Source organism: Rhododendron vialii, chromosome 5a (genome assembly GCF_030253575.1).
Source record: "Rhododendron vialii isolate Sample 1 chromosome 5a, ASM3025357v1".
In the NCBI taxonomy this organism is placed as follows: Eukaryota; Viridiplantae; Streptophyta; class Magnoliopsida; order Ericales; family Ericaceae; genus Rhododendron; species Rhododendron vialii.
Genome location: NC_080561.1, coordinates 2,714,208 through 2,741,647, shown reverse-complemented (window position 1 = coordinate 2,741,647; position 27,440 = coordinate 2,714,208). Strand labels below are relative to the sequence as shown.

Below are 27,440 nucleotides of genomic sequence, written 5' to 3'. Positions count from 1 at the left end.
TGCGCGATGAACTGGATAGAGGACTCAGTTAAGACAATTTGATTGGCTGGTTTGGGGCTGGTTATGATGCAAAATGACAGTGTGTTATACATGAGGCCCGAGGGACTCCATCCATGCAGAGGTTTGGGAGATGTTTAATGACAAGGGTTAGAGGATAGATATATGCAATAATTAGCAAAGTAGGTGAGATTATCCAGTAATTAACTCCTACATATCATATTTGTTGCCACTTCAAAAGAATGATGAACAATTTATTAGTTTTCTGTCATTGGTGGCTGCAAATGCATCACCAATTAAAAGTGCAATTAGCCTAATTAGCCAAGGAAGATCAAGTAGTTGCAAACCCCAAAAGGAAAATGTACTTACAGGGGCCGTCTATATACAACTGAGTATCGTCTTGCAAATATATCCGTAAACAATCCAAGCCCTTGTTGAGTAGAATAATTAAGCTCACTAGTTGGCTTTCCATTCTCCATAGGAGCGCCTTCACGGCCATAACGCTGCAGTCTAGTTCTTACATTTTCAGCCTGTCCAAGGCAAACCGGAATTATATAGTTTGGGTCAAGCTTGCTAGTCTCACGGCTTGAACTGGAGAGCGGTACAGCTATGCTGAGCTCATAAAGCCCTGAGCATGAGAACAATTCGGGAGGTTGTGATCCCTGTATCTCTCTGCTCCTTCCTTCCCCAGGGAGTGGTCTTCCCAATTAGAAGGCCCAACAAGAATCTAAACAAAAACACATGTACTGCATGAAGGACTTTGTATGAGAAGAAGTACGCGTGTCTTGGAATTCATACTACCTCAAAGCTACAGATAAGTTTTTTTTTTTTTTTGTTACCCAGTTTGACAAAAAAAAGTCCCACCTGAAATTTCCTACATTTTGGTTATTACTGATGGGTTTGGGAAGCTTGATTCAGCTTTCAATTGCATTTCGCTGACTATATCAGGGTTCAATAATTGGTGATATAAATCCTAAGACATGAGTATCATGCTTTACACAGCTGATGTAATCTGCACACTATTTCTTCATGCCATAGGAAGTTATATTCGGTTTTATCATTGGAAAACCATGCGAAAATCTGTTTCTTTTTAATCTGCCTTCTTTTCTTGATTATTCTTCGCGCTTCGTGTGCATGTTGTGATTTGGTCGATTTCTCAACATTACGCATAAACACTACCCATAAAACCAACCTTAAAAACTTCTCTGTTATTTTCACATACACTGTGTGTGTGCATGTGTGTGTTGTCATTTTCATTTTCATCAATCGAAGAGACCAGCAGTCTCCATAGGATTATGGGCTTGCAAACTTATGAAGACAAATAGATCATTTCTCAAAAATGCTAGAACGTAAAGCAGGAAGAATGACCCAGATCTCTCTTGAACCCACTGAAACTAACACAAATGGAATGCTTACTTAAATTTCCTTAATTCAAAAAATATATATATATAAAAGGAACAAGAAGAAACTTCATTTTTGTGGTACACTTTTTTCTGAACTTGTATGCTAACTAACTCACAGGAAACATCTCAGCAAATTTACACCTTATTAGCAAACCAAAAACAAAAGGCAGGATTTTTCGGAGTACTTTGAAAGTGGGCCTCCTAATCAAACTTTTTGTTGGGGAAATTGAACAGAAGCAGGGCTGACCCTACATTTTGGGGGGCCAAAGCGACTCATATCAACTTGAAAGAGAAAATATTACATCGTTACTGGTGGCCCGCTGATCCTTGGTTTGTGTTCCTCCTCCGTTGGTTCAAGGGTTACCTAGGTTTCTCGCCCTAACCTGCACAGTGAACGCACGACTAAGACCTAGCCGGGGTTGCCCGGCAAGGCTCTCCGGCGAGAGGATGAGAATGTGCATAGAGTAAAGCAGAAGACTAGGGTTTTAGGGTGTAGAAGTGTCTACCTCTTAGGGTTGTTATCCTTCAGTATTTATAGAGGGTTCTTGGCTTGCTCTGCAAGTTCGTCTATGCGTCTGACACACGTCGGCTGACGTCACCTGTGACGTAGCGGATAAGGCGGTTAGTGTGAGTTGTCGTGGGAGACATGGCCGAGCCTAGTTGCCTAGCCCCGGGCCTCGCCTCGCCTTGCCTCGAGAGAGCTGTCATGGGAGACATGGCCGAGCCTAGTTGCTTAGCTCCGGGCCGGGCCAATCCTCAAGGGAACTGTCATGGAAGACGTGGCCGAGCCTAGTTGCCTAGCTCCGGGCCAAGCCGAGCCTTCTAGATGAGCTACCATGAGAAACATAGCAGGGCCTCGTGGCCGAACTCCGGGCCGAGCCATGGAAGATATAGCCGAGCCTAGTTGCCTAGCTCCGGGCCGAGCTGAGCCTCAAGGGAGCTGTCATGGAATACATGGCCGAGCCTAGTTGCCTAGCTCCGGGCCGGGCTGGGCCGGGCCTGCGGATGAGCTATCACGGGAGACATGGCGGCCTCGTGGCCTAACTACGGGCCGAGCCAAGCCTCGTGGCCTAGCTTCGGGTTGAACCGCAAAGGGTAGCATCATGGCCTTCCGCAGAACGTAGCGACTGTGGTCGAACCAGAATATTTGGACCACTACAGTTACCTCATTAATTCAAAAAGCATCACCAAGATATCATTCTTCTCTCATTTTTAGCAGAAAAAAAATAGTAATTAATCTCTAATAATCAAGTTTATCCACCGTATTATTGTTTCAATGAATAACATAGCTAATTCATTCGACATGTTTGCATATGAGCATAAAAGATTTGGACCCCAGAAATTAGATAAAATCTGCCGCCTGATGCGGTATGTGCCCAAAGTCGGCCCTGAGCAGCGATACAACCATGGAAATGCTTGAAGTAAATAAAACCAAGAAAAAAAAAACCCCCAGATCTATAGGCTCACATCCTCAGGTTTCTAAAGCTGGTGAGAGAGAGAGAAAAGACCTTCCAATCGGAGAAAACAGAGTCATGTTTGGTGCCTTTACAATCTTCCCTCTTCAATCTGGAGGAGACGACATATCCTTTACTTGCTCCCATTTGCAATCACCCCAAGAATGAAACGACCGCTAAGCATTGCCGTTTAAAATAGCGCCGGTCATAGTTTCTAAAATACTACTCGCCACTAACAACCCTGCAATACCAGCTGGGTTCTCTCTCAGTTTTTTTTTTTTTTTTTCTGGAAATGTACACACTTACCGCTCCTTGTCACCCATTCCCCACCGCATTCAATCTCACCGTCTAAAAGTGTTTTAGATTATCCGGATTTTAAAAGACAACTCTTCACTTGAAGAGTCTTTTAAAATTTGGACAATTGATTGCTGAGAGCCTGAGGCAGACGGTGAGATTGGGAGAGCGGTGAGAGTAGCATTGCTGTCTTTTTTTTCTTTGGGGAGTTGGCTTTCATGCAGTCCCCGGCAGTGTACCCTTAAGTTGGGCCCACTTGGGCCCAAATGCGAGCTTTTTTCGAGCACGTAAAGATGATCAAAATCATTCACTTTCGAGACCATGCTGATAAGAGATTGGTAGATAGTAGTACGGCGCAATGCTTTATAAACATAGTCTAAACGAAGTATCGAATTCCATTTTTCCGAATTTTGTGTGTGGATACAACTGTTTTTTTAATGCCATCTCACATAATTGAGTCTCGGATATGCGTATGGTCCCACTTCATGTGAGATGAGCATTATAAATAACCGTGAATTAGAAAAAAAAATCTTCTCCTAACAAAATCTACTTCTCGAAAATTTTCATTTTAAGAATGAACTTCAAACATGATCCATCTAATCAAGCTCATAAAATAGTCTAACACAACAAATGTTACCAAATTTGTTTAATTCTATTAGTTGCATTCGGGGATAGCATCAGAGATATTAAGAATGTATAATCATACGGGATTTCAACTCAAATTCAATTTTTTGAATGTTCACTCACTCAAAAGTGACACTCCTATTGCACTTGTTTCTTTAACTGACCTAAAAAAATAGAAAAGTAAATAGATCCAAGATTTCATATAATCAAGTAAGAAGTAGCGTTTGAAACTCTATCTATCCAAAAGGCTCCAAGAAAAAACTTACAATCTTTAATCCCAGATAGATCATGAAACTCCAAATCATCTAAACTATGTATTGAGCAACAATTTTGTTCTCTTACCTATTAGTTAAAAAGAAAAAGAATCTGACATGAAAAATTTCTATTGGTCGTAAAGAATTACTTTTGGCCGAAAGAATTACTCATGGCCGCAAACTATTACTCCTGGCCGCGAAGAATTACTCCTGCTATGAAAAATTACTCCTGGCCGCGATGAATTACTCCTGGCCGCGATGAATTACTCCTGGCTATGAAAAATTACTATTGGCTGCAAATAATTACTTTTGGCTGTAAAACATTACTTCTGGCGACAAGGAATTACTTTTGGCCGCAAAGAATTGCGAGACCGTAAAGTAATTCGATGCGGCCAAGTGCAATTCGATGCCGCCAAAAGCAATTCGATGCGGCCAAGAGTAATTCATACCGGCCAAGTGCAATTTGATGCGACCAAGAGTAATTTGATATGGCCAAGTGCAATTTAATGCGGCCAAGAGTAATTAAATGCAAACAAATGCAATTTCAAAGTGGCCAAAATCAATTTGATGTGGCCAATTGCAATTCGATACAGCCAAGTGCTATTCAATGCGGCCAAGGGTAATTCGATGCGGCCAAGTGCAATTCGATCTGGCTAAGTTCAATTCGATGCGGCCAAGTGCAATTCGATGCGGCCAAAAGTAATTCGATGTGGCCCAGAGCAATTTGATGCGGCCAAGTGCAATTCGATGCGAGATAGAGTAATTAGTTTCGGCCAAGTGCAATTCGATGCGGACAAAATTAATATTCGGCAATGAGTAATTCATTGTTGCCAAGAATAATTCATTGTGGTCAAATGTATTTTTTTGCGGCCAAGACTAAAATGCAATATTTACAAAGAGATATTCTATGTATCTTTTACTAAAAAATAAATGATCCGATGGCTACAAAGTTAGCACGAAGTATTCTAATGGTTATAGAGATTGCTCTCATTTATATGTTTTGCCTAAGAAGCGAGGGTAGAGAGGTTTAGATTCATTAGAAGGATATTCTCTCTATCTTTAAAAATAAAATTATCGATCAGATGGCTACAAAGTTAACAGGAAGTCATCTAACGGTAGTACAAGTTGCTATCGTTTATATGCCTCCACATTTTTAACAGAAATTGCACTGTTTTATTTAGGAAAGCCTTGGGTTTATTTAGGGTCAAACGTACCTAAGTGAGTCTCCCAAGTCGAAGTGACACCAGAGAGGGAATGGGGTCTCGACCATCCGGAAAATGAGGGCAAAATTTCTGATCTACCATATGTATTTGCCAATTCAAAGGGGAAAAAAAATGGAAAAGAAAAGGTCAAACACCACACAGAGAAAAGTTTGTTGGAATTCAAGGGCGACGTTTGAGGAGTTTTGAAGGGATCCGGAAGATGAGCGCAAAACTTTCTGACTAGGTGAATTTTGACATTTACAAAGGAGTTATAAAAGGAGGTTTTACTGCTGGTTGTGAGATATCCTCCTGGTAGTGGTAGATAGAGTTTTTGCTGCTATGGTCAACCATCTTAAATTCTACTAATAAATACGTTGCTAAGAGGAATAGAACGTTTCAGTTGTTCTACATGATCCGGGGGCGATGAATACACAATCGTGCCGCTGGAATTGCCGCTCCATATGAAATCAAAGCAGGGTTGTTTAATGAAGAAATTGTCCTCGCGTGGAAGTATTGGGGGGAAATGAGGGCCTCAGCGGCTTTTCTGCCTGGTCAGGACTAAGAGAAGTGTGAAGATTAATGACAAGAAGAGTTGAATCATCATGGATTTCCAATTTAGCCACAATGGAATCAAGTTTTTCACGCACAGAGCTTTCCATTGTTGAATGAAGCAATTCCATCCACGATGGTTGACGGCGGAAAGAGTTGCAGAGCAGATTGACCCTGTTGATTCAACAATAATGGGTGGCTCTGTGCGTGAAAAACTTGATTTTGTCTCGACGAAACAGGTAATACATGATGATTCCACTCCTGTCACTGTTAATCTTTCACCCTTCGCCTATTCCTCCAACTTAATAATATCAATGATTCTGGTAGAAAAAAGCCACCAAGGCTCCCGTTTCACCCCAATACCGCCATGCGAGGTCAATTTCATCATTCAACAATCCTGTTTCGACTTCACTTGGAGCGGCAATTCTAGTGGCCCCATTCCATCCATCGTCAGCTGGCTCATGAAAAACAAATCGCGACGTTTTATTCCTCCTACCAAGATATCAATTCACGTAATTTTGATCTGACGAGTTTGTGCTCCTCCTCTTTAAGCTGGAGGATTTTTTGTTCTCCACAACGATTCATTGGCCGTTCTGGGATGCTTCCTGAGCTCAAGACTAAGGTTAGCTAGTAGTATTTGGTTTTATTGACCACTGTTTTTTATTAAAAGGGTAAATCATCCACTAATTAATTAGTTGGGGAAAATGTTTTTGCTTTAGGCTCCATTTGTTTCAGCGTAAAATATTTTCCGGTAAAATATTTTACCAATTTTCCATTGTTTGGTTGTGTAAAAAATAAGGAAAACATTTTACATATAAAACATTTTCTATTTTCCATTAGTTGGATGAAAATGACTTACCTTTAAATCTTCCGTAAGTTATTTTCCGAATTAAACTCGTTGCCTTCTACTATGATTCTCATTGCTTAGTTTCTTGATTGTCAGTCCTGACCCACGTTTAATTCCAATATTATTAGATCTCTTCATCGTTGGGCCCCCCTTCTCTCTACACTATTATGTTGATTTCTAGAAAAAAGAAAAATCAAATACCAACCAAATACCGGAAAATAAAAGTTTGAAGTTTGTTTTCTGAAAAAATATTTTACATCGAGGCAAATAGAGCCTTAATGTAATCTCGTTTCTGTTGTGTTGTTTTTTGCTACAGTCGTGGGTCTCACATTTGCACTCTGATTAATACGGCACTTGAAAAGAAATGCACAAAAAAGCATAGCAAATGGGAAATTTAATATTGTCATGCATTAACAAATATTAACTGTGGATTTTCTACTTTAGACCCTAATGAGTTTTGCGTGATCTGTGGAAAATTACAGACATTTCGAGAAAGCCATATGATGGGCGTGCTAGGGACAGAGCCAATATTTTACTCTAGCAGTGGCGAAATTTATACTATAAAAATAAAAAAAATGCATTGCAATATGAAGTCATCGACTCTAGAAAAAATTAAAACAATATAATAAAAACTATAGTAAATATTATTTGTCATTTTCACATGGAGTACGAAAAAACTAACTTTAATTTAATATATCTACTAAAGCGATGTATCTTGAATTGTGTCTGACGCTCTTTCATATCATATAAAAGCAATGATGATATAATCGGTGTTAAAACTTTTAGATATGTCCTTCTCAATGTATGTCATCAGCACTTTGTTCAATAGTACTTCTTTTCTTAAAGAACAATCAATTGTTTTCTTGATCATGGTTACCTACCATATTAGTTTACACAAATCAATAAATTGTTATATTTTTTTTCATATAGTGCAAATACCATGCATCTATTGCTCAACACAAACTCAATATGCAAATACCATGCATCTATTGCTCAATACAAACTCAATAAGGGATTCAAATATTGAAAAATTCAAGAAAACTAACATTTTTCCAATGGATTTGAATATTCAAATAGTTTAGGAATAGTATTTTGAATCTCCTTTCTTGAAAAAGAAAATAGAGGATTTAGGACCAGGATATATCAAAAAAATAAGGAAAAAAATCTAGCGGTGGCGAGTCTATATAAGCTGGGAATAATTATAATTTTTTATACATAATAATTGCATTTTTTAGAATTCTTGTCGTGGCGGCCGTCCCTACTAGACCCCTGGCTCCTGCGTGCATGAACGTGAACAAAAATAGGAGTGAGAGCATGAAAATATATTTCAAAAACATTCCAAACTACTAAAAAAATGTAAAAACTGTGTCCAGAAGTAAGAACGTAAAGCCAAAATCTAGACAGGTATCAGCTTACCCTTCCCAAAAAAAAAAAATAGTATTGTTTTAAGTGTATAACCTAGGGCATGACTCGACACACTAATAAAAGTGTTCGGGTTTTATTCACTTGAGGGTGGGTCATACACAATCTTGTGACGGTATATTGTGTCATGGCTTGGATCCGGGGACCATGTAGTGAAGTCACTACAAGGTTGCAATGAGTATCTCAACCGTCTATCTCAAAATTTAACGGTCCGAATTTTTAAAAAAATTCCAAAAAAAAAAGTTATTCTTTTCCGTGAAAGAATTTTTTTTAACCGGTGCGGTTCAAAACACTTTTTGGTTACTTAGACCTCTCCAGTCAAAAGTTTTAGATTTTGGATTCTGAATTCTAATCATTATCCTATTTCTCTCTCCATTTATTATTCATATCTTCAATAATTAATTATTTTTTCTATCTCTTTCCGATTATTAATCCTATTTTCAATTATTATTCTATTTCTTTTTACACTCATTATATCCAAATCCAAAATCCCAAACCAAACAGAGCCTAAAGGTCCCGAATTGGCACAAAACAAAATCCTAGCAGCGGTAGTTCAGCACTTAAAAACGGAAAGACTGCTGCGTTTTAGGGTTAACGTCTCTCTCTCTCTCTCTCTCTCTCTCTCTCTCTCTCTCTCCCCCTATTGCAACTATGGAGTAATAGGGAGTCACTATTAGGTGCAACCAGATCCAATACAGGTTAGTCTTCAATTACATGAGACTCTGATTTTTATTTCACTGTTTGTTCTCTCCCTTTGTTTAAAGGTTTTGGGAATGTGTCATTATTTGTCGAGCAATGATAGGAATCACAGACAACTCCAGACACATATGTGTTTCTAGACTCTTTTTTTTTTTTTTTTATGTATGGTGTATTACTATGATACATCACGATTCACAGGGCAGGCCCTAGGCATTGCCTAACCAGGCGACCCGCCCAAGGCCTTCAGTTTTTGGCCCAATAATAGGGCTCCAAATTACGGAACAGGTTAAATATTATGTAGGTCAATTATTCAGGCTAATGTAGTATTGTGGTTCAAATTACAACCGTTGTCTTGTAATTGCAAGGTCGCGGGTTCAATCCTTGCATCTTAGTTTTAATGCAAATAATTTTTGAATTTGTGCGAAAAAATTTATCCTAGCAAACTGAGTGCAATCTTGTTCACAATCCTTAAAAAAAGGTTAACACTACTCTTTCTCATATTGGTTGAAATGATGCAATCGAAATGATGTAGGTCTCACCCCTGCAATTCACTTTTTGGCAAGTATGACATCACTTTGTGATGACATCTACGTCATTTCAACTAATAGAAATGAGGGTAATGTTCAGTTGTTCACCCTCTTAAATGGAGGGTGAACAAAACTCAACTCTAAATGGAGGGCGAACAAAACTAAATTCCAGCAGACTCGAACTCACAACCAAACGATGACGAAGAGTTGGTAAAAGTGAAGTGCCACTAAACCACAAGGTAATATTGATTCTTTTATCGAATAACTAATTTGTATAGAAAAAAATGAGAGGTCCCATTTTTGAACACTGCCTAGGCCTCGAAAATCTCAAGGCTAGGCTTGATCACGAAATCAATACATAGAGAAAAACAGAACACTAACAAAGAATAGATAGATATACATGATTCAGCCGGATAAAGAAATTCAATCCTATATGTGTATAACTCGATTTGAGCATCTAATTCTCTTATTAGCTTCATATCGAATTCTATGCTGTTTCAATTACTAACTTTTTGTCGCGGCTATGATCCAAATGGCTGCAATTGTAGACGCAGAGAAAATCTAGGAGTTGACATAATGGAAGAAACTTGGTCATGTATTCCCAATCTTCTTATATGGATGATTATGAAACGTCTGCAATGTATAGATAATCTGCACTTATCTGCTGTTTGTAAGCACTGGCTGAACGCCTTCCTTAATTTCCCAAAAGAAGAACAAATCCCACCAATGTCTTCTTGTAATTTCCCATGGCTGATGATCACAAAGGATCATCGTATAAGCGAGAGGGAGTTTTTCAGTCCATGGACTAAAATCAAATTCACTGTTGATCTTCCAGAATTTGCTCAGACCTTTGTCCTACATTCGAAAAATGGTTGGGTGGTCTTATTGACATGTAAATGTTGCGAGCAAGTCCCTCAGGTGTTCTTGCTAAACCCCTTTACTTGAGTGAAACTCTAGATGCCAAGAAGGCCTCCACCTTTCATAGCACGCTTGTCAGCAATTTCCATGCTTGAGGGTACACTCCCAATTGTGTAGCCCTTGTTGATACTTGCAAAGATATCGCAATTGCCCACCCGGGTGACGATGATTGGTAAACTTTCACCATTCTCTTGAAAGTTTATCAATATATTTATCAACATATCGTTTCAACATGATTGATTTCACCATGACTAACGGTTTCATGGGAGTGGAAGTTAATAAGTTTGGAACTGAAGTCAGGGATACGTACTTCCTACAGTGCAACAAGGAGGTCATAAGGGTTTCTTCAACTGAGTTGATTCCGTACAGCCATTTTTGCATGTATGGTTTTACAAAAACAGCATGGAGTTTTTACAAGTATAATTTTACGAAAGCAGCTTGGGAAGCGTTGGACGAAGATGAGATCCGAGGAAAGAGTTGGTTTCTGTCGAATTGCGGGGCTAAATTTTCTTCAGCTGCAGAGGGGACTCCCGTCAAGAAAGTTCACTTCCTTACCACTTGTTGCTTTGAGAAAGTTAAGGGAAGACAATCCTTACTTTTTGGTGGTGGTAAAATAGAATGCTTGGTTTCAGGAAACTAAACCGGAAGTCACTTACGTAATGTCAACTAGGATCCCTTCAGACAGCTTGTAACCCAATTTTTCCAAGAAAGACTGGAGAATCTGCGGATCATATACTGAGTTACGATGAACAACTTCTTTAACAGACACAATTATGGTGCTCATCATCAGTTTATACGAACTTAGAGTATTTTAACATTACTCTTTTATGTAAGAGGCAAGTAGTTCTAATCATACACACTTGCAGAGAAGCTTAGCATGCATAGAGCAATCACAATGTGTTAAAACAGAGCAAAGCGAATAGTTTATCGGGTATAGGCATAACAGTCAAATGAACAAAAGAAAGATATCACATCATATCTTGTCTTTGATCCCGCCAAACTCTGTTATCATGTTGCCAAACTTCTATAAATACTTCTGTACTTATAGCCTAATTAGCCACCAATGACAAAAAACTAATAAATTCTTATCATTCTTTTGAAGCGGCAACAAATATGATACGTAGGAGTTAATTATTTGGATAATCTCACCTACTTTGCTAATTATTGCATATATCTATCCTCTACTCCTTGTCATTAAACATCTCCCAAACCCTGGATGGATGAAGTACCCCATTTACAACGAGCTGTCGTTTCGCGTCATAACTGCCCCTAAACCAGCCAATCAAATTGTCTTAACCGAGTTCTCTATCTAGTGCATCATGCAATTTTCACTCACTCGTACCAGTACCATCACCACCCTTAATTTTCAAAAGTCAAACATTCCAATGACGTCACAGCATCATCTCCGTCGATCTTCACATTTCGTGCTCCCCAAGTTGAAAAATCGCAAAGTTAACCACGGATTAATCAACCAAACCACCATTGGTTACCTTTTTACCGATCTGGTTAAAAGCATGTGGTACCCATAGTTTCAAGACAATCTCGGCCGTTTGGAAGGAATCCTACTTCACCGACAAAGGATTCCTTACAAACAGCCAAGATTATCTTGAAATTATGGGTACCACATGCTCTCAACCGGAACAGTAAAAAGGTAACCAATGGTGGTTTGGTTGATTAACTCGTGGTTAATTTTGTGATTTTTCAACTTGGGGAGCACGAAATGTCAAGATCAACGGAGATGGATGTTGTGAAGTCGTTGGACGTTTGACTTTTGAAAATTAAGGGGGTGATGGTATTCTTTTTTCACAGGGATGATGGTATTCATACGAGTGAAAGTTGCGTGATGAACTAGATAGAGGACTCAGTTAAGACAAGTTGATTGGTTGGTTTGGGGCCGGTTATGATGCAAAACGACTGTGTGTTATACATGAGGGACTCCATCCATGCAGGGGTTTGGGAGATGTTTAATGACAAGGGTTAGAGGATAGATATATGCAATAATTAGCAAAGTAGGTGAGATTATCCAATAATTAACTCCTACATATCATATTTGTTGCCACTTCAAAAGAATGATGAACAATTTATTACTCCATCTGTCCCTTTTTAAGTGTCCTGCTTCGTAACTCCAACTTATTAAAAAGACATCATTATTACACATTTCACATCAATTTTTTCCTCCACTTTTCCTACTTACCCATCATCATTACACTTTTACTCACTAACTTTTCAAAATAAAATCTACTTTTAAGGACAAAATAGACAATACACCAACTTTTACCCCCCTAAGTTTACAAAATGGACACTTATTAAGGGACAGCCCAAAATGAAATACTGGACACAAAAAAAAGGGACGGAGGGAGTAGTTTTCTATCATTGGTGGCTGCAAATGCATCACCAATTAAAAGTGCAATTAGCCTAATTAGCCAAGGAAGATCAAGTAGTTGCAAACCCCAAGAGGAAAATGTACTTACAGGGGCCCGTCTATATACAACTGAGTAGCGTCTTGCAAATATATCCGTAAACAATCCAAGCCCTTGTTGAGTAGAATAATTAAGCTCACTAGTTGGCTTTCCATTCTCCAAATGAGCGCCTCCACGGCCACAACGCTGCAGTCTAGTTCTTACATTTTCAGCCTGTCCAAGGTAAACCGGAATTATATAGTTTGGGTCAAGCTTGCTAGTCTCACGGCTTGAACTGGAGAGCGGTACAGCTATGCCGAGCTCATGAAGCCCTGAGCATGAGAACAATTCGGGAGGTTGTGAACCCTGTATCTCTCTGCTCCTTCCTTCCCCAGGGAGTGGTCTTCCCAATCAGAAGGCCCAACAAGAATCTAAACAAAAACAAATACATATCATGTACTGCGTGAAGGACTTTGTACGAGAAGAAGTACGTGTGTCTTGGAATTCATACTACCTCAAAGCTACAGATAAGTTTTTTTTTTTTGTTACCCTGTTTGACATAAAAAAAGTCCCACCTGAAATTTCCTACATTTTGGTTATGACTGATGGGTTTGGGAAGCTTGATTCAGCTTTCAATTGCATTTCGCTGACTATATCAGGGTTCAATAATTGGTGATATAAATCCTAAGACATGAGTATCATGCTTTACACAGCTGATGTAATCTGCACACTATTTCTTCATGCCATCGGAAGTTATATTCGATTTTATCATTGGAAAACCATGCGAAAATCTGTTTCTTTTTAATCTGCCTTCTTTTCTTGATTATTCTTCGCGCTTCGTGTGCATGTTGCGATTTGGTTGATTTCTCAACATTACGCATAAACACTACCCATAAAACCAACCTTAAAAACTTCTCTGTTATTTTCACATACACTGTGTGTGTGCATGTGTGTGTTGTCATTTTCATTTTCATCAATCAAAGAGACCAGCAGTCTCCATAGGATTATGGGCTTGCAAACTTATGAAGACAAATAGATCATTTCTCAAAAATGCTAGAACGTAAAGCAGGAAGAATGACCCAGATCTCTCTTGAACCCACTGAAACTAGCACAAATGGAATGCTAACTTAAATTTCATTAATTCAAAATATATATATATAAGGAACAAGAAGAAACTTCATTTTTGTGGTACACTTTTTTCTGAACTTGTATGCTAACTAACTCACAGGAAACATCTCAGCAAATTTACACCTTATTAACAAACCAAAAACAAAAGGCCGGATTTTTCGGAGTACTTTGAAAGTGGGCCTCCTAATCAAACTTTTTGTTGGGGAAATTGAACAGAAGCAGGGCTGACCCAACATTTTGGGGGGCCAAAGCGACGCATATCAACTAGAAAGAGAAAATATTACATAGTTACTGGTGGCCCGCTGATCCTTGGTCTGTGTTCCTCCTCCGTTGGTTCAAGGGTTGCCTAGGTTTATCGCCCTAACTTGCACAGTGAACGCACGACTAAGACCTGGCCGGGGTTGCCCGGCAAGGCTCTCTGGCGAGAGGATGAGAATGTGCATAGAGTAAAGAAGAAGACTAGGGTTTTAGGGTGTAGAAGTGTCTACCTCTTAGGGTTGTTATCCTTCAGTATTTATAGAGGGTCCTTGGCTTGCTCTGCAAGTTCGTCTATGCGTCTAACACACGTCGGCTGACGTCACCTGTGACGTAGCGGATAAGGCGGTTAGTGTGAGCTGTCGTGGGAGACATGGCCGAGCCTAGTTGCCTAGCCCCGGGCCTCGCCTCGCCTCGCCTCGAGAGAGCTGTCATGGGAGACATGGCCGAGCCTAGTTGCTTAGCTCCGGGCCGGGCCAAGCCTCAAGGGAGCTGTCATGGAAGACATGGCCGAGCTTAGTTGCCTAGCTCCGGGCCAAGCCGAGTCTTGAGGGAGCTGTCATGGAAGACATGGCCGAGCCTAGTTGCCTAGCTCTGGGCCAGGCCGAGCCTTGCAGATGAGCTATCACGGGAAACATAGCGGGGCCTCGTGGCCTAACTCCGGGCCGAGCCATGGAAGATATAGCCGAGCCTAGTTGCCTAGCTCGGGGCCGAGCTGAGCCTCGAGGGAGCTGTCATGGAATACATGGCCAAGCCTAGTTGCCTAGCTCCGGGCCGGGCCGAGCCTTGCGGATGAGTTATCATAGGAGATATGGCGGGGCCTCGTGGCCTAACTACGGGCCGAACCAAGCCTCGTGGCCTATCTTCGGGTCGAACCGCAAAGGGTAGCATCATGGCCTTCCGCAGAACGTAGTGACTGTGGTCGAACCAGAATATTTGGACCACTACAGTTACCTCATTAATTCAAAAGCATCACCAAGATATCACTCTTCTCTCATTTTTAGCAGAAAAAAATAGTAATTAATCTCTAATAATCAAGTTTATCCACCGTATTATTGTTTCAATGAATAACATAGCTAATTCATTCGACATGTTTGCGTATGAGCATAAAAGATTTGGACCCCAGAAATTAGATAAAATCTGTCGCCTGATGCAGTATGTGCCCAAAGTCGGCCCTGAGCAGAGATACAACCATGGAAATGCTTGAAGTAACTAAAACCAAGAAAGAAAAAAAAAACCCAGATCTATAGGCTCACATCCTCAGGTTTCTAAAGCTGGTGAGAGAGAGAGAGAGAGAGAGAGAGAGAGAGAGAGAGAGAGAGAGAGAGAGAGAGGACCTTCCAATCGGAGAAAACAGAGTCATGTTTGGTGCCTTTACAATCTTCCCTCTTTCTTTTTCTTTTTTTTTTGAAACATGATAGAAATGCATTGATAAAAGGATGAAGTTATAGAGTTACAGATACAATAAAACATAAAGGGGAACAACAGGGACAACAAAATAAGGAAAGGGCCCAAAGTTGGGCCCAATTGGGCTCAAATGCGAGCTTTTTTCTAGCACGTAAAGATGATCAAAATCATTCACTTTCAAGACCATGCTGAGAAGAGATTGGTAGATACTAGTACGGCGCAATGCTTTATAAACATAGTCTAAACGAGGTATCAAATTCCACTTTTCCGAATTTTGTGTGTGGATACAGCGGTTTTTTTAACGCCATGATAGGCGCGTAAATGTTCACATTAGCGCCTCCTAATTTATCTTTGTTACGTCTCATTTATGTTATTATTTAGAGTTTAATGCTTAATTTGTGTATTTTCAGTATTTGGAGGAGTTAGTGCAAGAAGTGCGAAATTAAAATATTATATGGTGATTGAAGGTGGTCCGTTTGAAGGTCAATACAGAGTCAAGAATTTTGCTATGAACTTAAGTAGTCCATGGGCATGACTACATAGGATAATAATGGCTTTTGGATCAATTGGGAATTAAGTCGGTCAGTAGAAGTGTGGCCCCGACTTGGAATTAGAATTAAAAAAGGAGAGAAGGGTTTTTGGCTTAATATATATATATACACATGCCCACATGTGAAAGGAGAAGATTTGGGGGCTGCCGAAATCAAAGAAAAAGGTAGGCAGCAGCTTTAACTTTTGGAAAAAGTCCGCAGCAACTTTTGGAAAAATCGGCAGCAGCTGTTTGAAAAAAAAGGGGCGGCTGTCAGCCGAAAAAAAAAATATAAAAAGGAGGCTGCAAAGATCTCTTTAAAAAGGAGGGGGGAGGAGGGAGAAAAAAAAAGAGGATATACACACGGAAGAAAAAGAAAGGAACGGGGGCTGCCATCAGGATTCTTTTTTCCACGCCATCAGAGAACGAAAGGCCGAGACCGGCGAAGATCAAGAGGAACGTGGCTGCCGTTCTTTGTTCCCAGTATGGTTTATTTTTCCTCCGATTTTTTCTCTTTCAAGTTTTTTTTATGCTTTGTTTAATTACTCATACTTCAGTAACTTATTTTAATTTCCGTTCTTAATAAAAGTTGTATGTTTATTTTTGTTTGGTTTAGATTCTGTGTTTATTTTATATCTTGAGTAATAGAAGCATGATTCAAATTAGGATTTCTTTTATTTCATGCATAATGTTTAGTGAGTAGTCGTTTAGGTAGGGTCGTGGGGTGATTAGCACACCGTGGCTAATTCAGGCACTGCTCCTTTTATCAAACTGTTCAATTAAATGATTTTCGATTGGAAAATACTTCCCGCGGACGAACCCGGGCATCGTCGGAGCCCATATGAACGGGAGAATGGGGGTCCAAAACTCATTTTTTGCTGCGCATGGGTAAACGGCGACCATAAAGGTTCGCATCTTGCGGGGTATCTTTTTCTCTCTAAAATTGAACGTTTTTAAGAATATCGAATGGAGCAGGTTAATCCGGACTGGTTGCGAGTGCTATGAACCCTACGATTTTACCTCATTTTAATTTTCTGGAAAAGCACATTCAATTTTCTTGTTTTAGTTAATCTCTCAATCAATCGTCAAAGGGTGGCTACTTAAGAGCCCGTTAAATTAGTAACAACCCGAGTTTTTAGTCAGCACACATCACCGTCTTTGTGGATTCGACTCCGGTCTTACCGGATATTGTGCTACATCGGTCTCAGCCCTACGCTTGGGGCAACCCATTAATTTAGGACTAGGAATCGGTCAAGCATTTTTGGCGCCGTTGCCGGGGACGGTAACGTGTGTTAAAGAATTCGGGTAGTTAGTTTTATTTTTTATTTTTATTTTTTCTTTTTAATTTTGTTTGAGCCATCATAGGTAGAGGTGCGCAATCCTCCATTGTAGGAACGCAATCACAACTAAAGCCTAAGTACTACCGAGACAATACCAGGCGTCTCGTAGCCATTGAGAGAGAGCCGAAAGTAATCGTGGAGGGAGAGTCTTTTAGTGGTGATTCTTTTGATATCGGTGCTCTTTTTGTTGATTTAATAATTGAGCCACCAATAGCAGAGCCACCGATGTCGATGCGTGCACACATGCATCCTGAGAGGACCACTCCTCTCAGTCCAATAGTTTTACCAACCGAGACGGTGGAAGCACGTAATGCTTTCACCATTAAACCTGGTACACATAATGCCCTTCCCTTGTTTCATGGGAAGGAGAATGAGGATCCGTATGAGCACGTCCGTCATTTCGAGGGCTTGGTGCGCACCCTGGCCACCACTACTCAGTGGGAGAATGCTTGCCTTAAGCTTTTCCCAGCCTCGCTCAGGGACAATGCAGATAAGTGGCTGCGGATGCAGAAGCCACAATCTCTCACGACGTGGGCTGCTGTCCGAGATTTATTCTACAAGAAATATTTCTCGGAAAGTAAATCGAAGTACCTAACTCGCCAAATCCAATCGTATAAGCAGAAAGAGGGCGAGTCGTTTTTAAGGTGCTGGGAGCGGTTCAAGGACTTGTTGTTGTCCTTACCACATCATGGTTTCATGAAACACCAGTTGGTGTCATTTTTCTATTTGGGCTTGAATGTTGCTACGGTCCAACAAATGGAGTACCTCTGTAAAGAGGAGGATTTTCTAGATAAGTCCCCGGACGATGCGTGGGACTTTCTCGAAGAGTTGGCCGAGAAGCACCGAAGTTGGGAACCTTCCGACCTCGGTGATAGGGCCATGGCTGCACAGGGACCCAGTGGGTCTGGCATTTTTCCTTCTAGTGTGCGAGAGCACAATGTCCAGTCTCAGCTGGACAAGATGGCTAAACAATTAGAGGACTTGAAGCTTAAGCAAGTCCATCAGGCGAATGAGGTGAAAGTCGAAGAGGTGTGTGCGTTATGTGAGTGTCCGGGGCATCTTGTCACTGCTTGCCCCGCATTTCCCATTGTCAAAGACGCATACCATAGTAACCAGGCTGAGGTGAACGCACTTAACCAGCGTTGGGATCCTTATTCAAATACCTACAATCCAGGGTGGGCCCAAAACCCACTTTTGAGTTGGAGGGATCAAAAAGCCCCGGTGCAACCCCAAGCACCACCTCAGCCACAAGTTCAGCAATTCCGGCCTCCTCAAGGCCAAATGACCCAATTTCGTTACCCACCTCAGCAGCAGCAGGGGTTCGGTCCTTCATCTTTTGGACCACCCCCAGGCATAAACCATCCCCCGCGGGATAAACAGACTGATGAGATGATGAAGGCTCTCATGCAGTCTCAGTTAAGCTTCACTGAACAAACCAAACAGGCAATTGGTGACATTAGGACCCAATTGACCCAGTTGACGGCGGCAGTTGGACAAATCCAACAGGAGAAGGGAAAGTTTCCTTCTCAACCTTTAGTCAATGCCGCTGGTACCCATTATGTGGGCGATTCTTCTGGCCCAAGTAATCCGAATCTCAGTCTGGAAGATGCTAAAGCGATCACCACTCTCAGAAGTGGGAAGGTGATTGACAAAGATTTGCCCCCAAAGCAGAAATCGGTGCCACCCTCGGTGCCGGTAGCTATTCCAGCAATCATTCCAAACTTGGGAAGTGTTCCTGAAGTAGAGAAAGAGGCGGAATCTCCTGAAGTGGTGGTGCCTGCAACTGCGGCCCCCACGACTCCAACACCACCCGTCGCTCCATATCCAAATCGCTTGGTGGCGAAGCCTAAGGTCAATGTGAACTTTCAAATGCTTGAATTATTCAAGAAAGTTCAGTTTCCTATTTCTTTGATGGAAGCCATTGACGCAATTCCTCAGTTTGCTAAAGTCTTGAAGGATCTGTGCACGTCGAAGCGGAGAACCAAGAGTCAGGACAAAGTGCTTCTGACGGAGCAAGTGAGCTCCATTCTCCAAACTGAGATCCCCACCAAGTGTAAGGACCCTGGTTGTCCCACCATCCCTATAGCGATTGTAGGCCAAAAGTTCGATAAGGCTTTACTAGATTTAGGAGCGAGTGTCAACCTGCTCCCCTATTCAGTATACTTGAAACTTGGCTTAAGCGATTTGAAAGCCACTCCAGTCACGCTACAGTTGGCTGACCGGAGTGTGAGAATTCCAAAGGGGGTGGTGGAGGATGTTCTAATTCAAGTGGGCGAGTTTCTTTTTCCAGTCGACTTCATTGTCCTGGATACATGCCCAATACCAGAGGTCTTTGAAAAGACTCCTATCATCCTAGGCCGTCCATTTTTAGCCACCTCCAGTGCTGTCATGAATTGCAAAACTGGACAAGTCCAATTGTCGTTTGGGGACTTGAAAATGGAGGTGAATGTTTTCAACGTGGATAGCCGGGTTGAGGATGATGAGGAGATATATGAGGTGAGTTTGATCGACACGCTGGTACAAGAGCATGTCGATAGTGTGTTATACAAGGATCCTCTGGAGATAACCTTAACCGCCGAGGAGGCGTCATTTTTAGATTCTCCAGATGTAGGAAGTTTAATGGAGATGCTTGCAGTGGAGGATGTGTGTGGCGCCGCTTGGAACCCAGTTCTTGAGCCGCTGGGCGCCCCATTTCCTACAGCTTTCCCATCGTCTGTCCAGCCACCTAAACCAGAGCTAAAGCCTCTGCCGGACACACTTAAGTATGCCTTCCTTAAAGGCGATGATACTTTTCCGGTTGTGATCTCTTCATCCCTTGAGGAAGATCAAGAGGCTAAGTTGCTTACCATGTTGAGAAAGCACCTGGGTGCGATAGGCTGGACAATAGCAGATTTGCAGGGTATTAGTCCAACGGTGTGTACACACCGCATTTTTCTAGATGAGGATGTGAAGCCTACTAGGCAACCTCAGCGTCGTCTGAACCCCAATATGAAGGAGGTGGTTCGGGCTGAGGTGCTGAAGCTTTTAGATGCGGGTATTATTTACCCGATAGCCCATAGTGAGTGGGTGAGCCCAGTGCAGGTGGTGCCTAAGAAAGCAGGAGTGACCGTCGTGAGAAACGGCGAGGGCGAACTAGTGCCGACCCGTGTTCAAACCGGGTGGCGAGTTTGTATCGATTACCGGAAGCTCAATGCGAGCACCCGGAAAGACCATTTCCCTCTCCCATTCATTGATCAAATTTTGGAGAGGGTGGCTGGCCGGGCATTCTATTGCTTCCTGGATGGGTACTCTGGCTACAATCAGATTGAGATAGCCATGGAGGATCAGGAGAAGACCACCTTCACGTGCCCTTATGGTACGTTTGCCTACCGTCGCATGCCCTTTGGCTTGTGCAATGCTCCCGGAACCTTTTCAAGGTGCATGATGGGAATTTTTAGCGACATGGTAGAGAAGATCGTGGAGGTGTTTATGGATGACTTTTCAGTTTTCGGGGACTCGTTTGACGAATGCCTCGAGAACTTAGGAAAGGTCTTGCAACGGTGCGAGGAAAAGCAACTTGTGCTTAATTGGGAGAAGTGCCACTTCATGGTGACCCAAGGGATTGTGTTAGGACACATTGTCTCATCCAAGGGTATTGAGGTGGATAAGGCGAAGATTGATTTGATCGCGAATCTTCCCACTCCAAAGTCTGTAAAAGACATTCGATCTTTCCTCGGTCACGCCGGTTTCTATAGGCGTTTCATTAAGGGATTCAGTGCTATCTCCCGGCCGTTGTGCCATTTACTGTCAAAAGACACGCCCTTTGTATGGTCCGAGGCGTGTAAGGAGGCTTTTCAGACATTGAAGCGGAGTCTCACTACTCCGCCGATTGTTCAGCCTCCAGATTGGAGTTTGCCATTTGAGTTGATGTGTGACGCCTCCGACTATGCAGTCGGAGCGGTTTTAGGGCAGAGGCGAGGGAAAGAGCCATGCGTCGTTTATTACGCGAGCAAGACGCTAAATGAGGCACAGATGAACTACACCACTACCGAGAAGGAATTGCTCGCGGTGGTGTTTGCCTTAGACAAGTTTCGGTCCTACTTGGTGGGTTCGCAGATTGTGGTGTATACCGATCATGCGGCCTTGAAGTATTTGATGACCAAGCAGGATGCGAAGGCTCACCTTATCCGGTGGATTCTTTTGCTGCAAGAATTCCACCTTGTGATTAAGGATAAGAAAGGGGTTGAGAATGTAGTAGCCGACCACCTGTCTCGTCTGGAGTTTGAGGACCCCACCTCTCATCTCCCCATTGTGGATTCTTTCCCTGACGAGCAGTTGTTCGCTGCTAATGTGTGCCCATGGTTTGCAGATATCGCCAATTATTTGGTGACTGGGCAAATTCCACCCCATTGGTCCACAGCTGAGAAGCAGCGATTTTTGAGAGAGGTCAGGCAATATATTTATGATGATCCATATGTGTTCAAGTATTGCGCGGACCAGATAGTGCGCCGGTGTGTCCCCGAAACTGATAAAAGGGGAATTTTAGAGTTTTGTCACACCGAGGCGTGCGGAGGTCATTTCTCCGCAAAGAAGACCGCCGCCAAGGTCAGTGAGTGTGGTTTCTTTTGGCCGAGTCTTTTTAAGGATGCATACGTCTTTTGTAAGTCGTGTGACCGGTGTCAGAAATTAGGCAAGGTTGGCCCGCGGAATATGATGCCCCTACAAAACATTTTTGTGATAGAGGTCTTCGATTGTTGGGGTATTGATTTCATGGGCCCGTTTCCGGTGTCATACGGTTATGAGTACATCCTCCTGGCGGTGGATTACGTTTCCAAGTGGGTTGAGGCAATTCCCACTAAGACCAGCGATTCTAAGGTCGTGCTAGAGTTCTTGCGAACTAACATTTTGTCAAGGTTTGGCATGCCACGTGCCATTATCTCTGATCAGGGTACGCACTTTTGCAATAGGTCTTTTGGGGCGTTAATGAACAAGTATGGCATCTCTCACAAGGTGTCTACTGCCTATCACCCTCAAACCAACGGTCAAGCTGAGCTAGCAAATCGCGAGATTAAGGGGATTCTAGAGAAGACCGTGAACCCGAATAGGAAGGATTGGTCACTTCGGTTGACTGATACCTTGTGGGCCTACCGCACTGCTTACAAGACCGTGTTAGGTGCTTCACCCTACCGGCTTGTTTATGGTAAGGCCTGCCACTTGCCCGTTGAGATGGAGCATAAAGCCTATTGGGCCATTAAAACGCTAAATGCGCGTTTACCTGAGGCGGGTGCCCATAGGAAGCTCCAGTTGTGTGAGCTCGAGGAAATTAGGAATGATGCGTATGAAAGTGCGAGTATTTATAAGGCTAAGGTTAAAGCATATCATGATAGAAATATTCAGCGCAAAACCTTTAGTGTTGGTCAGAAAGTGTTACTGTATAACTCGCGCCTTCATTTATTTCCTGGTAAGTTGAGGTCCCGGTGGGACGGTCCCTACGTTGTGCATAAGGTTTATCCGAATGGGTCGGTAGATGTTTGTGACCCTAAGAATGGTAATATTTTCAAGGTTAATGGACAGCGTCTAAAACCATTTTTGGAATATGTAGAAGTAGGTGAACCAGATGAATTGTTGGTCGATCCTGTTTATTCGGATGACCATGTTGTGTAGCCGTTGGGCTACGTTCTGATGGGTAGCTTTCGCGTACCACTGTCTTCACTAAGAAGTGGACCCGGCTCCTAGCGATAGGGGTACCCATCATTGACTTGGGTTTTGGGAATAATCTTTGTACACTCGTTCTTTTATTTCTTGTAAAAAAAAAAAAAAAAAAAAAAAAAAAAAAAAAAAAACAAAAGGAAATTGGAAAAAGAAAAAAAAATTAGAATAATGGTTTGGTATAACCACCTAGTCGAAGCTATGTATGTAGTACTTAGGAGGTTGGGTCTGACGGCGGGCGCGTAGTTAGCAGCGAGAATTCTGTCCGAACCATCTGACTTCAATGTCCAAACTCTGTGGAGATTGCTTCACAAACGGAGTGGTGGGTAAGGAATCTGGCAGCCCCAGAGGGAGTGACAGCCTATTAGATGATGGTACCACTTCTCAAGATATCGTTGAATCCTATGCATACTGTCCTTCCAACAAATAGGGAAACACAGTCTTTAGCCTGGGAGAAAAGTAGTACTCATGTCTTTCGCGTGAAGAAAGTGGATGAGTTTTTTGTCTTTTATTTTATTTCTCGCATTGTTTATTTTTTATTTTTAGTTATTTTTCTTGCTGTCTTGGAGGCTCACATTTTGCAGGTTGTTCGATCTAAGTTGGGGGGTCTCCCTCTTTCTATAATTTTCTCTGCTTAGCCTCTCATTTTCGAGGTGATATCTCTCCTCTCTTTTAAGTTTCTGTCTTATCTTTATTTTTCATACCTTCAATGCGGCCATTGAATAGTTCAAGTTGGGGGGAAGAATCACTTTGTTCTTTATCTTGTTAAAAAAAAAAATTGAAAATTAAAAAAATACTTGTTGGATCCTGTTTGCTTGAGTCTCGGAGATTGCGATATCTACTTGTTGGTTGCTAGTGTTGAGAATTGTTGGGCATTAATTGAATATTGATATTGCATGGTAGTTCTTTTTGCTAACTTGGCGATAGGAATTTATCCTGGCATACACTCTTAGCATCTTTACATTGCACGTTTCTTGGACCTTGACTGCTTGTGAGTTGTGACTTGAGTGCTTTCAATGGCTAGATTAGTGGAGACTTATGCCCATGTGAGCTTTAGTGCCTTTCCTTTCTTTGGAGTGATGTCACATAAATTCTTTGTTTGTCGTTAAAAAAAAAAAAGGCTTAATCGTTGTTGATCTCATTATCTTTTGTCGTCAAGTGTTGAGACTTAATACATGCCTATTCTTTTGAATTGGATCGTTACTTGATTTTATTGCCCCTAGGAGAGGATAATAGGCCATCTTTGCTAATTGAGCCGGTTCGTTTCTTTTCCTTAAATATTTATCCTTGCAAGCCACATTGTGCCTTTTGCATGAGCCTTTTTCTTGTTAACCTTCACCAACCAAATTGTGTCTTGAGAATGGCGAGCTAATCATGTGAAAGTTAATTTTTGAAGAGAATATGATAAGTGTTTCAAGAATGTTGTACTCGAGTTGCGGTATTCTTCCCCATGCAAAAAAAAAAAGAGAGATTGAAACTTGAATAAAATAAATAAAAAATAAAAAATAAAGATAAGGGGAAGACACCAATATACTTGTTACAAGAATGAAATAAGTTGTTTCATCTTGGAATTGTGTGAAGGGTGAAGAATATGAGGGATATGGCGGAGTTGAAAAGGGTTGAAAGAGGACGAACATTCTTATACTTGCCTATGTTATCTTGGCCTAATTTCAGACACTTGCCTATAATTTATCCTAACATTTGAAGCACTTTTCCTTGCCTACCGATATAACCGAATAAAAGTCCTATTTGATCTTAGGGGCAATGAGTTGTGGTTCGATGGATAGATAGTCTTTAATGCTTGACATTCCTTTCATGAGATCATGTGTCTACCTTAAAAAGCTTTCTTTTCGTGTCTAAGTGTGCGGGGTATTTTGGTTTCATATTGCATAACTTCTGCCCGCACACATTGAAAGTTTCATTAAATGCACCATGTTTCGAGCGTTTTCTTTTGTTGAGTGCATAACACGGTGAGAATTGAAGTCGAGACTCGGTCCGGAGAGAGTACTTAGTTGTGATTCACTTGTGGTTAAGGTCCTTACTCACACACGCTAAGTTTGGATGCCATGATTTATTTCTATGTTTTGATAGCCTTCAGAACTAGTTTTGCATGTGCTATATTCTTGGCATTGGCATATCAATGAGTCGCATTGCAGGTTTTTGAGTTACAAGTAAAGGGATCCGCGGTGTTTTGTGGATGATCACTGCTGAAAATCCTCGCGAGACTTCACTCGTCCTACCGGGGCCACCCGGGGGTTTAAAAGATCTATCTCTTAATCAGTTGTTTTATAAATTTTTTTTATTATTTTCTTTGCTCGAGGCTAGCAAAGTGTAAGTTGGGGGGTGTGATAGGCGCGTAAATGTTCACATTAGCGCCTCCTAATTTATCTTTGTTACGTCTCATTTATGTTATTATTTAGAGTTTAATGCTTAATTTGTGTATTTTCAGTATTTGGAGGAGTTAGTGCAAGAAGTGCGAAATTAAAATATTATATGGTGATTGAAGGTGGTCCGTTTGAAGGTCAATACAGAGTCAAGAATTTTGCTATGAACTTAAGTAGTCCATGGGCATGACTACATAGGATAATAATGGCTTTTGGATCAATTGGGAATTAAGTCGGTCAGTAGAAGTGTGGCCCCGACTTGGAATTAGAATTAAAAAAGGAGAGAAGGGTTTTTGGCTTAATATATATATATACACATGCCCACATGTGAAAGGAGAAGATTTGGGGGCTGCCGAAATCAAAGAAAAAGGTAGGCAGCAGCTTTAACTTTTGGAAAAAGTCCGCAGCAACTTTTGGAAAAATCGGCAGCAGCTGTTTGAAAAAAAAGGGGCGGCTGTCAGCCGAAAAAAAAAATATAAAAAGGAGGCTGCAAAGATCTCTTTAAAAAGGAGGGGGGAGGAGGGAGAAAAAAAAAGAGGATATACACACGGAAGAAAAAGAAAGGAACGGGGCTGCCATCAGGATTCTTTTTTCCACGCCATCAGAGAACGAAAGGCCGAGACCGGCGAAGATCAAGAGGAACGTGGCTGCCGTTCTTTGTTCCCAGTATGGTTTATTTTTCCTCCGATTTTTTCTCTTTCAAGTTTTTTTTATGCTTTGTTTAATTACTCATACTTCAGTAACTTATTTTAATTTCCGTTCTTAATAAAAGTTGTATGTTTATTTTTGTTTGGTTTAGATTCTGTGTTTATTTTATATCTTGAGTAATAGAAGCATGATTCAAATTAGGATTTCTTTTATTTCATGCATAATGTTTAGTGAGTAGTCGTTTAGGTAGGGTCGTGGGGTGATTAGCACACCGTGGCTAATTCAGGCACTGCTCCTTTTATCAAACTGTTCAATTAAATGATTTTCGATTGGAAAATACTTCCCGCGGACGAACCCGGGCATCGTCGGAGCCCATATGAACGGGAGAATGGGGGTCCAAAACTCATTTTTTGCTGCGCATGGGTAAACGGCGACCATAAAGGTTCGCATCTTGCGGGGTATCTTTTTCTCTCTAAAATTGAACGTTTTTAAGAATATCGAATGGAGCAGGTTAATCCGGACTGGTTGCGAGTGCTATGAACCCTACGATTTTACCTCATTTTAATTTTCTGGAAAAGCACATTCAATTTTCTTGTTTTAGTTAATCTCTCAATCAATCGTCAAAGGGTGGCTACCTAAGAGCCCGTTAAATTAGTAACAACCCGAGTTTTTAGTCAGCACACATCACCGTCTTTGTGGATTCGACTCCGGTCTTACCGGATATTGTGCTACATCGGTCTCAGCCCTACGCTTGGGGCAACCCATTAATTTAGGACTAGGAATCGGTCAAGCACGCCATCTCACATAAGTTGAGTCTCGGATATGCGTATGGTCCCACCTCGCGCACATGTTTTTTGTAGACCATTATTTGTATCTTATTGACAACTACGGACAGGCACTTCGTTTCAACACGATTGATTTCACCATGACTAACGGTTTCATGGGAGTGGAAGTTAATAAGTTTGGAACTGAAGACAGGGATACGTACTTCCTATAGTGCAACAAGGAGGTCATAAGGGTTTCTTCAACTGAGTTGATTCCGTACAGCCATTTTTGCATGTATGGTTTTACAAAAACAGCATGGAGTTTTTACAAGTATAATTTTACGAAAGCAGCTTGGGAAGCGTTGGACGAAGATGAGATCCGAGGAAAGAGTTGGTTTCTGTCGAATTGCAGGGCTAAATTTTCTTCAGCTGCAGAGGGGACTCCCGTCAAGAAAGTTCACTTCCTTACCACTTGTTGCTTTGAGAAAGTTACAGGAAGACAATCCTTACTTTTTGGTGGTGGTAAAATAGAATGCTTGGTTTCAGGAAACTAAACCGGAAGTCACTTACGTAATGTCAACTAGGATCCCTTCAGACAGCTTGTAACCCAATTTTTCCAAGAAAGACTGGAGAATCTGCGGATCATATACTGAGTTACGATGAACAACTTGTTTAACAGACACAATTATGGTGCTCATCATCAGTTTA

The 27,440-nt window shown here is 41.5% G+C and overlaps 2 long non-coding RNA genes across 2 annotated transcripts in view; one reads left to right on the top strand and one right to left on the bottom strand.

The window, feature by feature from the left end:
• The window catches only part of LOC131327306 (uncharacterized), a 27,251-nt gene extending 11,888 nt beyond the window's left edge, over window positions 1-15,363 (bottom strand). Inside the window, exons 1-2 of the long non-coding RNA XR_009200261.1 lie at window positions 15,310-15,363; window positions 12,662-13,020 (exon numbers count right to left, since the gene is read on the bottom strand). This is a non-coding gene — a long non-coding RNA (uncharacterized LOC131327306). The remainder of the gene's footprint in view (window positions 1-12,661; window positions 13,021-15,309) is intronic.
• LOC131327305 (uncharacterized) lies at window positions 5,343-27,440 on the top strand. Its single transcript, XR_009200260.1, has 3 exons — window positions 5,343-6,399; window positions 10,108-10,287; window positions 26,829-27,440. It is a non-coding gene; the product is annotated as an uncharacterized LOC131327305 (long non-coding RNA).